Below are 12,535 nucleotides of genomic sequence, written 5' to 3' on the forward strand. Positions count from 1 at the left end.
AAAACAATCTTCTAATGGGACAGTGTGTGTCTGTATTAGGCAGAGGTGGAAAGGATGGCTGAGAGCCTGTATGATTTGGAAACATTCATCAGCGGTTCTGCTGAACGCCTTGTGATGCAGAGTGGCTTCAAGAGGCACTGCCTAGCATCATTTCCAGGAGAGATCACCAAGGCTTGAAGGTTGGGTTTTATTGATGAGACGAATTGGCTTGACAGTGCTGGGAACTGGGCACACAGCACAGATATGCTGGTGGTATCTTTGTTGTGGTTTTACACTTCCTTTGCATTGGTGTGCTCCCCAGTGCAACAAAGTATTTAAGCACTTAATTAGTTTGCTTAACTGTAAAAACAGGCCCCGCCCCCTTTTGTAAAATTATAAGCTAATTCTATTCTATGAAAACAATACCACCTGTGTTCTTGCATAGCCCCTGCCAACTGAGACAAGCTGGAACAATCCTGCGTTTTGATTTTATGATTTAGGCATCTAATTTATTTTGCCAGTAAGGTCTAGCATTTCTAAATCCTCCTGGGAATTGTGATACATGCCTGGCTCCTTTATATAAATTCTCATTTGTTTGGCTTTGTGGTGTTCTCGGGGGGAAAACACCCCTGCCCCCCCACCCCAATTCAGCAACAACTTGATAGAAGGCTTAAGTATGCAATGACACTTAGGTACCTGGCAAGGGTATTAATGTTTGGAGGAGGCTTTGAAGATGTGATGTTCTATATGATGTATGTGCTAAATCCTGTTCTTCTCATCCGAAGAACTGGCCATTACCTCCTACGAGAAACTGTTGTTCACACTGAAACACCTGAGACACTGACAGTAATCTATAGAGCAAGAAAGCTGGGTAATGTGCCGGAATGTGCATTATGGCTCAGTTACTCTTTGCCTGGCGTGACAACTTCCTGAAGTATCAATCATTTCACTTTATAAGAAAATCCCTCAGACCTAAGCATCAGCCATTCTCCACGGACATCCTACTGGACTACAGCAGACTGGATCAGAGGCCTGTGTGAGTTCTGAGAACGTGAATCTGCAAAGAGGAGTTCAGTTACAATTTTTAGTTGAATATGGTGTTGAGGAACTTGAAGGCCTTGCTGGAGGCAGTAGCATGCCTTCTGTCATGCCACATCGCTGGACTTCAGTCCTGATCTGCAAAAGCCTTGCTGTCCCAGATCTGAGCTTCTCTTGAGCATGATCCACCAAATGTCTTGTATGATAGCAGATTTTCAGTGGTGGTTTTGTGGCATGATTGAACTTGAGTCTCTAGAAGTGAACGCTTAGTGCCTTAACCCATTGTGTCACCTAACTTCACCCCAATGCCTAGTATCCTTACTTTAGGCGGATGAGTAAGGAGACAGCCTTTCTCTATGGAGAGAGCACAAGACTGGGAGTCAGGAGAACCAGGACCTGGTTCTCCCCTCCCCTCCCCTGAACCTTCTGCAGTCATTTGCCCCTGTGCAATGTGTAAGTGAGAATGTAGCTGACACTGTGCAGGGATAGATGACTGCACAAGGTGTAGAGCAGGGAAGAACCAAGCCCCTGGGTTTTATTTCCAGTTCTCCCACTGACAGACAGCATAATCTTGGGCCAGTTGCTTAACCTTTCTGTGCATCTGTAAAATGCTACCTCCCTTTATAAAGTGCACTGAGATCCTCAGTTGAAAAGTACCAAAGGAGTGCTCCCAGTTGTTATTAATTGTGTTAACTTAGATGCATCTGCTCTACAGCTTGCATGTTAGCAACTTGCTCTTGCTGATCAACCAATCTAATGACTAGAGCGCATAGGTGCTGGAACTAGGGATGTTGTCACATCCCCTGGCTTGAAGTGGTTTCCATCATATACAGGGTTTACAGTTTGGTTCAATAGCTCTCCACACCCCCACAATACAAATTATTCCAGCACCCCTGTTAGAGAGAGATCTGAACCACAGGATCTGAACCTTTCATGCTTTAGTGAAGCTTGGATCTGATCTGAGCTTTGCAGCTTGATCCAGAATTCATGGCTCTGGCTTATAAAACTGACCAGGAAATATTTCATGACCACTTCCTTACCCCTTACTGCTTCCAGATATCACAGAGAATTTTCAGCTTCATTGGAAAAGTCACAGAGGGCTGCATTCTTTGCAGATCTTGGTTGCATCCATATGAAGTGGCGAGAGAAGCAAGCAGAGAGTTCTAGGTGCCGGGAGGTGAAGGTGCTGCTTCTTGGTTCAGGAGCAGAGCTGTGGGCCTGTAAAACTTGTCCCCGATGAAGTGGCTCATTTTAGTGCCACAAAAGGCTGCCAAACCCTGCCTGGGAATCTGAGCCAATTGCTTCTCACTGCTTTTTCTCCTCTCTTCCATGCAGGTTGAAGAAGGGGGGAAAGCGGACTCGCTGCAGGCTGGTGATGAGGTGGTGAACATCAATGAGGTGGAACTAAGCAGTTCCAGGCGGGAGGCCATCTCACTGGTGAAGGGGTCCTACAAGACACTGAAGCTGGTCATCCGCAGGTAGGCAAGCAGGGTACAGTGCGTTATTGCTTCCTCCTCCTTCCCTCCTCTCCCTCCCCATCACCATCCTGTAAAGACTCTCAGCCAACATCTTCATCTCTCCTGCTGAGAGTCAGGGGCACCTGTGACTTGACACCTGGGCCATTCTGGCGCACGATGTCCTACCATGTGTGATGTCTGAAAGAGCTATTTCAACTGCTCCCCATCAACACAGCAAGTCAGGGATGCTGCTCAGTCACTTCAAAGCAGAGTCCTACTGCCTCTCTGGGGCTACCTAGGAGAAGATGCAACCATATGCTCTCTGTCATTTCTGTGTTTTTAATTTGTGGATGAGGATTCTGGGCCTGATCCAAAGCTCATTTGAAATCAACAGCAAGAATCCCATTGCTTTCAGTGGGCTTTGGATCAGATCTTTACTGTGCAATTGAGGGAAAGAATGGCTGTTTCAGTTTTAAATAGCATTGTGGATTATATAGTTAGGGTGTGATCTAGTAGGTAGAGCTGTGACCCCTGAATCAAGCCTCCTGGATTCTAGTCACAGACCTGGCATGGATTGCAGGATTTGGGGCAAATCACTTAACTTTGCCTCAGTTTCCCTGAGTGCTCAATGAATTTGTAATGTATAATCATTACACACTGTACCTCCTGGGGTGTTATTAAGCGATTTCATCTATGTAAATCACTGTGATCTCTGCAGATAAAATGCATTCTGTAGATGGAAGTGTTTGTATTAGAATCAAAATCTGTATCGGAATCCAAGTCTGTGGCTTGAATCTACCAGGGGCTGGGGGGTTTGGATCTGAGGTTTTGGTTCTATCACGGTGGAGAGGTAGAGGCCAGTGCTGACGTTTGGTTTTCGATCTGGATTTGCATTCTCAATCGCACCCCCACAGCTGAGGGGAAGGGTTCAGAGTAATATTCTGGTGCTGTTGCAGTTGGCCTTTCTAGTTTTGTTTATGTGCGGGAGTTGGTGCATATCATACGTGGCTATCATCAGCTGCAGTGCAATTCCTCTTAGAAGCTAAGCTTATTACTACTAGAGTCTTTTCTGCCTCTGTGTGTGTGTCTCTGATTGTCCTTCTGTTCTGGGGGCAGGGCAGAGTCAGCTGTCTGACTCACTGGACCACAACTCCCAGTGTGCTAGAAGCCTGTGTCCAAGCTGGGAATCTGTCCTTTTTCTTCCAGTGACAGCACAAATGAGCCTCTTTCTTGTTTTTCTGACTAGCTTTCCCATACCATAGGAATCAGCTGAGGCAGAACAGCTTAGCGCCCATTCAGTATGCACAGCTCAACCGCCAGCCTGGGGTTCTAATTAAAGTTGCTGAGTTATTGAAAGAGGAGATGACCTAGCATCTGAAAAAATTAACAAATAGCCTACAGTGTCCTGCGTTCCGCAAGTATACTTCTAAAATGGAACCATGTAGCATTTCTGCCACCATTATTTTCCAGGGCATGGTCCCGTCTCTCTTTTCCTCCCGTCTTATAAATGTCTCCAACAGGGGAATCCCGAATACTCTTGTCCCTGCTTTACAGAGGTAATACTATGGGAGCTCTGCTTTGGTTTGGAGCTTTGGTTTGGTTGTGGTGCTTCATGTCATTTCATCATGTGACATGGTTCACTTGCAGTAGCGTTCTCAGTGCTAACAGGTTCGTGATTTCTGCTGTATTTTTTTTCTGTAAAACATGCAGTTGTAAGATGGGATTTTCAGAAGTGCTCAGCACTGGTCTAATTGTGCTCCCACTGAAATAGATCAAACTGAAGTCCAGTTTTTAAACAGCTTCTGATAAGGTGCAAGGGTATTTCCTGGTCCCCAGTGAACATAGGGTTAACATCCGCTCTGCTTCCCCACTCCCTTCATAAAGTATTCTGCTATTCACCCCAGGCTCTCAAATGAAGGAGGGCCTTGCAGACTTCCTTAGCTTGTCCCACATTCAAACTCTCTCCACTGAGAATATTTTCTCTGTCTTTTACATTCTTCATCCTGCATTTTGTTAACTCCATTGCCCTAGAGAAGCATAACTGTCTAGACAGATGGAGATGTGCTCACATGTGCAGCTGGGTCCTAAGCTATGGATGGCCTTGAAGATCAGGACCAAGGCCTGAATTGTAACATTAGATGTCACAGTGATGGCAACTTAAGATGATCAATGCCATATACCATTAGAGAAGAAGGAGATAGAGCATAATAATTTTATTCATGCAGTATCCATGCCAAAGTGCTGCAAGCTCCACTAACCAGTTACATAAGAATGTAAGAACGGCCATACTGGGTCAGATCAATGGTCCATCTAGCCCAGTATCCTGTGTTCCAACAGTGGCCAATGCCAGGTGCGTCAGAGGGAATGAACAGAACAGGGAAATTATTGAGTGATTCATCCCCTATTTTCCAGTTCCAGCTTCTAGCAGTTGGAGGTTTAGGAATCTCCAGAGCATGGGGTTGTGTCCCTGACCATCTTGGCTAATAGCCATTGAAGGATCTATCTTCCATGAACTTATCTAATTTTCTTTTGAACCCAATTCTTCTTTTGATCATCACAACATCCCATGGCAACAAGATCCACAGGTTGATTGTGTGATGTTTGAAGTACTTCTTTGTATTTTAAACCTGCTGCCTATGACCCCTAGTTCTTGTGTTATCTGGAAGGGGTAAATAACACTTCCTTATTCACATTCTCTACACCCTTCATGATTTTACAAATCTCTATCATAGTCCCCCTTAGTTGTTTCTTTTCCATGCTGAACGGTCCCAGTCTGTTGAATCTCTCCTCATATGAAGTGGTTTCATATCCCTAATCAATGGAATATTACTGCATTTTATAAGTATACAATTAACAAATAACTAACTATCAGAGCCAGATCCTCAGCTTGTCCTCCGTTGACTTCACCAGCAGAGAATCTGGCCTTCAAATGTTGACATGGACAGATGGAGGCTAAAATCCTGAGAGAGGAGCAAAGGGAAACGAAATTGGAGATCGCAAGTAACTTCAGGATTGTGGGTCAGAAGCGATATGAAATCTGCTGACCCATGAAAGAAGCACGATTCGGCCCTCTGGCTGAGGAGGGGCCATGAGAGAGTAGGCAAATGTGTCCATCTCCAACACAAAACAAGGAGTGGAGGGAAATGGTTAAGGATTCCAGAGAAAGGGGAAAAAGCAAAAAGAAAAACAAACACCCTCAATCAGATAAAAATGTAAAAGAAGGAAATAAGGAGTGAAATACAGTAGAGAAATAAAAGAGACTAATTAAGGAAAGCCATTCTGTACACAAACATGGCCAGGGGCACAGATCCTTCATTGCCGGTAGGGGAATGTTGCTAAGTCGGCGTGTTGCTGTGTGATGAAATGCAAAAACTCAAAGGTATGTGAGCGAGATTCAGAGACAGACAGCAGAAAGGATCTTCTGAGGCATGGATCATCTTTACCCGACTCCTAATGCACCTGACCATTCAGGCTAATATAGTAATAAGCACTGTAATATCCTCCAGAGTTGTGAAAGCTCCTTATGGCCTGGGACAATGTGGGATGCAGGTTTAGGCATTGTACGGCTTCCGTAAAGACGTTGTGGTTGCTTTGAGTCTGTGGAGCATGGTGGAAGAAAGTATCCTGATCCAAGAGCAAATTGTGGGGCACCCAGCAATAAGTGTGTAAGGTTCCCAGACCTAAGGGATCCTTGGTTAGACACAATGGTATTAAATAGACTATTTTTTCTTGTTCTCACTATGGCACTGATACGGTACATTTTATGCAAGTAATGTCTAGTAGTGCAATGCCTACTGAGATCAGCAGCAGTACTTCCACTGACTTCAGCAGCCTGTCAGTTGGGCCCATGCTTGACTTTACTCATCTGGGTGAAATTCTGCATCCAAGGTTTATGTAGTGTAGGTTCAGGTCTGGGGTATTGGTTCAGCCCATATAATGTTAGGAGCCAAAGCCATTAAATTCAGATCTGGAGCCAAATCCAACATTTGGGGCTGTTTGGCCCCCATCTTTTACTGGGTCAAGCTCATCTCTCTCTAAATATAATAATGCTGTTTTTCAAGGGGTAAAAGTGCAAGTAGCTGATGTCTTGCAGCTCGCTGCCAGTTGACGATAAAATGAATGAAAAGTTAATTTTGATTCTTTTTGAAGGGAATTAACAAGCTACTTTCTTGGGCGTGCTTAGCAGATTGACTTCTTTTTGTAAATTGCCTATGGTGGACTAGGATTGCTGGCTGAAGACACAAACTTTCTGAAACACTCATTTGTTACCTGAGTTCTCAACGTGCGACTGGCTAATGCTTTCAGTAGTTGCTGCAAGAGATCATGCACAGGGAGTGAGACAAACTCACACTGCCGTGAGCAATCCCACTTTCCTCATTAAAAGTGACTTGCAAATAATGGCGCAAACCTATTTTTTTTTTTTGCTGCTTTTTATTTGCTGCTTTCTGATGTACACAGAAAGCCACCACTTTTAAAGTATTTTCTTTGCTTGTTTTCGTATTAGAAATTCAGGAACTCTATATGAGTGGTTAAATAGTGTGCTTATGACATCAGAAGAGACAACCAAGCAATTCAGAGGAGATTTTTAATCAGACTGTTTAAAGCAGGAGTGTTAAACATACGGTCCCTTGGCTTGATCTGGCCTGCATTGTTCTACAAGTGGATGGACACCTAATACATAGGGGTGCTGGTCCCTGATTAGGGCTCCTAGGTGGTACGGTAATACAAGCAGTAAATACTAATGATTTGTTTGTGGCCCCCATGACATACTCGGATTGTGCTCACGCTCACCTCTCCTTTTTAAAACAAAAGTAAATTTCTAGCTCTCATGTCTGCAGAGAGGACCTCCCAAATGTGAACTGAGTGTCCATGGATGTTGCAATGTCTGCCTGAGCCTGCAGACAGCCTGAAACAATGACCAAGAGGGATGAACTTCCCTATTAATCTCATTCAAGTGTCAGCTCTAAAAGCCCAATGCAGATGCTTCAGTGTTCACCTTGGCAATTAAATAGTTAAACATTTAGCTGATGGAACGGGAAATGAGGTAGGAATTGGGAGTAGCTGCAGGGAAAGAAATGCAGAGGGAAGAATAGAAGAGACTTATTAAGAGAGAAAGGAGGAAGGAAGAAAAACAAAAGGCAGACGTAATGGTGGCCCCATAGGGAGCCCTTTTTCTGAATATCACAATGAAGTACTGAATAAATGATAGATAAAAGTTACCTAATGACATAAAGGTTGTATTGTCGCTTTCATCTCTGTGCAAACATCAGTGGGGGATTTGCTGGGGATTGAAGGGAGTATGTATGAAGTGTTGCATTTATACCCTGGATCATAACTAAACATGGAATCTCCTTTGCGTTTGACAGCCCAGGTTTAAAGCTTTGTTTTTAACAACTGGTTCTCAAATGCACATGGGATGATGTAATGTGGTGCACGGAACAGTAAAACAAGTGCATGAAACATTAAATAAAACTCTTCCCACTCAGCTATAGACAATAAGGCAGTAATCCCATTTTGGGCACTTAATTTTCCCTCACGTAGTTTATGCTGGCAACAGATTCCAGCCTCTGCATGGATACTGTTCACAGAAATAAGAGATGGGAAAACCCTGTTAGGTCATCTAGTCCATCCTTCTGTCTTATATATAAATGGGTAGAATCAGCCCCTTTGTGTCTAAAATGAAAGCATACACACCCAGCAGTAGTGGCGTCAGCTTTCCAGGAGTATAAAACCATACCCCATAATACCTGGTTTCTGTCCAAGGTACTTACATGGCCCCCAGTACTATGTGGGAATCACACAAGACCCCTGGGAGGCAGGGCAGTGCTATTATCCCCATTGTACAGATGGGGAACCGAGGCACAGGCTTACTCAGAGTCACACAGGAAGTGTGTGGCAGAGCAGGGATTTGAACTCTCATTTCAACTGCTTGGCAGTGCCCTAACCACTGGACCATCCTGCCTGATGCCTGTATCCGCCATACACTCCATGATTATCAAATGGCTTATCAGCTAGACCTGGGCTGCTGCTTTTTATTTCTGAGCTTGATCCAACTACTTAGTTTTCACTGCTACTATAAATATAACTTGTAGTGTCATATAGTGTCTGCAATATGAATAAAACAAGTTGTTCTTACTAGTGACAGATGGATGCTTTAAAGATGTTGATGCTTGTATTAAATTGAAGCTGTTGAATGCATGGATTAACAGAGACAAATTTGGAAAGACACCCACATTTCAGATGTACTGAGTACCCAGTAGCTCCTATTGACTTCTGAAAGTCAGGCCAAATCTCTAATTTCCTATGGTTTCTTTAGCCTCCCCACTACAAATTTAATCACTGAATTTAGGCATTGTAATACATGTACTGAAATGTGTGCACACCACCACCACTCCGTTAGTGGATGGAATCAGAACTGCTCACCTATGTGTCAGAGGCCCTATACTGTCAAGCTGTTAACAGACAATGGCAATACACCTTTTTCTCCAACACAGGGGGCTGTGCTTTTGTAATGGGAGGATCTGAGCTGATCCCCACTATTACCATTGAGTTCTAGCTGTAATTTCAGTTGCGACTGACAGTCACAGCCAAGATCAGGGTTGGGTCTCACTGTGCCAGGCACTTTGCAGACACATCGTGAGAGACAGTCCCTGTGCTGGCAAGTTTATAATCTAAATGGACAAAATGGGCACTGGCAGTCCTATTTACAAATGGGGAACTGAGGCAGAAAAAGACCAACTGATTTATCCAGTCTCACTCGAGGAGTCTGGGGCAGCCTTAGGAATTGAACCCAGGTGTCCAAGCCCAGTGCCTTAACCACAGGACCATCTGTCCTCAACAGTCTTGTCTTACCATGTGGCCCTCAAGTCATGCTCCCCAGCTGTCATTTATGGGTGTATAATCTCCAGATCTGGAACTCCTCTGTGGATTAGGCACTCAGGGGTTTATTGACAGAGTCATGCACCTCGCCACACCTCCCGGAGTTCAAGTGTATTTACCATGTTGGCAATAATAGTCTAAAGATCTGTTGCTAATGTCTGCTCGTTCCTTCCACAACACTTCCCCACCCCGGTTCTTTTATACTTTCTTTTTCTAAAATATTTGGCTCAGAATTTTTTTTTTTAATAGCTTGGGCCTGCAATCTGAGTGCCAAGGGGAATTTGCTTATTCTTCATGCTCAGTCAGCTGGGAGTCAGAGAAGGAATTGGTTTGCACATCAGGGAGCCTTATCAAATGCACCTTAGGTGCACATTCCACTCCCTGCTAAAATGAGTAATAATTTCCTGCCTTACATACTCCACTGCTAATATCTTTTGTACATTTGCCCATGCCATTTGAATACATTTTCTGCCATCTGGTTTTAAACACATTGAGAAATACGAGAAGAAAATACCTCCCTTCCCTTGTATTGTTACTGCAGTGCTCCTTCAGGAGGCAGATTACAGAAAAGGTTGCTCCTCTGGCAAGAGAGAAAGCAAATTCATTTCCTGCTCCACTGTATTTTTAAACAACAGCAATAAAACACACAGCATACTGAAGGCTTAAGAACTGGTCCCTTCTAGTCAGATAAAGAGCTAAGTGTAAACAGCATGCAAAGGGAAGAGCCTGTAAAATAATTGCTGGGTGAGGTGACAGGGCAGCAGGATGTGTTGCAAATGGAGGGTGGAATGAACAAGCATTGCTCTGCTGGTGACAGAGAAATAGTGAGCAGAAAACCAAAATCACAGGTGTGTGGGGGGAAACAAGTATCTTCCCCCATTACATCAAGCGTGGCCATATTGCCGCTGGGGACAAACGTTTGAAGCAGCTGTTAGCTGGGTGTCGTGACTGTCTGTGGAAGTGATGGGAAGCCAGGGCTTTCTGTAGAGCTGAGAGCACCTGAGCTTATTGACTTGTAGCTTGTAGTAGTCAACCTCTTGAACTTGAGCACAGTGTAAGGCACAAAGTACCCACATATGGCTTCTCCGTGGCTTCTTCTCCCATCCTGTGAACTTGGGAATTCAGAGCTGCTGTGGTAGCAAACCCTTCACTCTGTCCTGTGTCCCACTGGATGATGGGCCCCTGGTATGGTACTGCACTCGTTCACACGTGAGGAGTTCTGTTGGCAACCAGGGTTTCTAGAAGCATCAAAGGAAGCTTAAATTTCGCAGAAACCCATGCTGACCACATGCCGTCCCACTGGTGCAATGTTAATACTAAACCCTGTTTGGAATAGTCCAGTCCCGTGTGTGCTCCAAATTTAAATGTACATTTAGCATGACAGAGTGTGCACAAGGACAGACATGTAAAAAGCCACATGCATATGACATTACAGTGATTGCATGCACAGTCATGGAAAATGTGTGCAGATTAGGTTGGTGGTTCTGAAAATCTGGGCCCCACTGTTTAGCTGCTCCTATCCACCTAAATGAAATGCAGTTCATGGTTCTGGATCTCTTGGTAAGGTTGGCTCATTTGAATAACATACATTTTAATATGGCAAATGCCAGGTCATACATCTAGGAACAAAGAATGTAGATTGTACTTACAAGATATGGGACGGTATCCTGGAATGTTGTGACATGGAAAAGGACCCAGGGAATGGTAGATAACCAACTGTACAGGTGCGAAGTTGTAGCCCAGAAGGCTAATGCAATCCTTGGATGTGTAAGCAAAGACATATCATGTACGAGTAGGAGGTGGTATTACCTCTCTCTGTGGCATTAGTAAGACCATTACTGGAATACTGTATCTAGTTCTGGTGTCCACACTTCAAAAAGCATGTTGGAAAAATTGGAAAGTGTTCAGCCACAAGAATTATTCAAGGTCTGGAAAACCTGCCTTATAGTGAAAAACTGAAGAAGTTCAATCTGTTTACTTTCTCTTGGATAAACTAAAGAGGTGACTTGCTTATGGTCTACAAATACCTGTATGGGAAAGACGTTTCTGATAGTAGATGGCTCTTGCATTTCTTTTTCTGCTAGATCAAAGAGTTGGAAGCTAATGCTGTAACAAATTCAGACTAGAAATAAAGCAAAATTTGTTAACAGAGAAGATGGTAATTAACCATGGGAGCAAATTATCTGGGGATGTGGTGGATTCTCCATCATTTGAAGTCTTTGAAGCAAAACTGGATATCTTTTTAAAAGATATGCTATATAGCTTAAACAGAAGTTATGAGTTTACAGAAGTTATGGGCTTGATGCACAAATTACTTGCTGGGGTTGTATGCTGGTCTGTATTATGCAGAAGATCAGACTTGATGATCATAACAGTCTCCTCTGATCTTAAAATCTATGCATTCATAATCATCAGACTTTGAAGCAAAAATGTTTACATTAATAGAACACAGCAAGTCATTGGCACTAAGATGATACTTAAGACAATCAAGGTCTCCCACATCTGGGATGTCTCTTGACCGTGCCAAAACTATCAACCTATACACACCCAAATGTGAGCTACAATGTATGACAATCAAAATGAGAGACGTGCAAATTTTATGTAACTTAAAATGCTGTAGGATTCCTCCCTTTATTGTAAATAGCTCTTTCTATAGTGTCAGGGGCCTGGTTTCTGAATTTCTGATGTAAATAACATCAATAGTAGAAGTGAGGTGACACCTAACTTGTGTAGAACTTGGTGGGTTTGGAGATTAAAATGAGAGAAGCTGAGAGGTAGACACAGAACAAATAGGAACCTGCAAACATAGATCTTGCTGAGGAGCCTGACCCATTGTAGTTAGTGGGAGCTTTCCCATTGCGCTCAAAGGGAGAGGGACTGGGCCCCAACTGCGATCATTTACACACAGTAAATAAGTGAAATGTGTTGTTGTTTGTTGTATCTGACTGAGGGAGGCATTTGGCCCAGTCAGAACAACCATGCTAGTCAATGCCTTTATTTCTTTGAGATGCAGCTAGATGACTGGGGGCCTGGATGTTTCTGATTAATCCTTTTGAGGTTCTGCTGCTGGCCAAAGCTGACACCACATTCCTAAAGACAATGGGCCAGATCCTCAGGTGCTGCAAACTGGGGTAGCTCCAGTGACTTCAGCAGTGAGTTGCTGATTGCCACCAGCTGAGGTT

The 12,535-nt window shown here is 43.8% G+C and overlaps 1 protein-coding gene across 1 annotated transcript in view; it reads left to right on the forward strand.

Moving 5' to 3' along the window:
- The first annotated feature begins 2,410 nt into the window (after positions 1-2,410).
- The window catches only part of SHROOM3 (shroom family member 3), a 164,174-nt gene continuing 154,049 nt past the window's right edge, over positions 2,411-12,535 (forward strand). Inside the window, exon 1 of the mRNA XM_073340435.1 lies at positions 2,411-2,495. The gene's annotated coding sequence lies outside the window, so the exon portion shown is untranslated. The remainder of the gene's footprint in view (positions 2,496-12,535) is intronic.

The sequence above is a fragment of the Lepidochelys kempii genome, chromosome 4, assembly GCF_965140265.1.
Source record: "Lepidochelys kempii isolate rLepKem1 chromosome 4, rLepKem1.hap2, whole genome shotgun sequence".
In the NCBI taxonomy this organism is placed as follows: Eukaryota; Metazoa; Chordata; order Testudines; family Cheloniidae; genus Lepidochelys; species Lepidochelys kempii.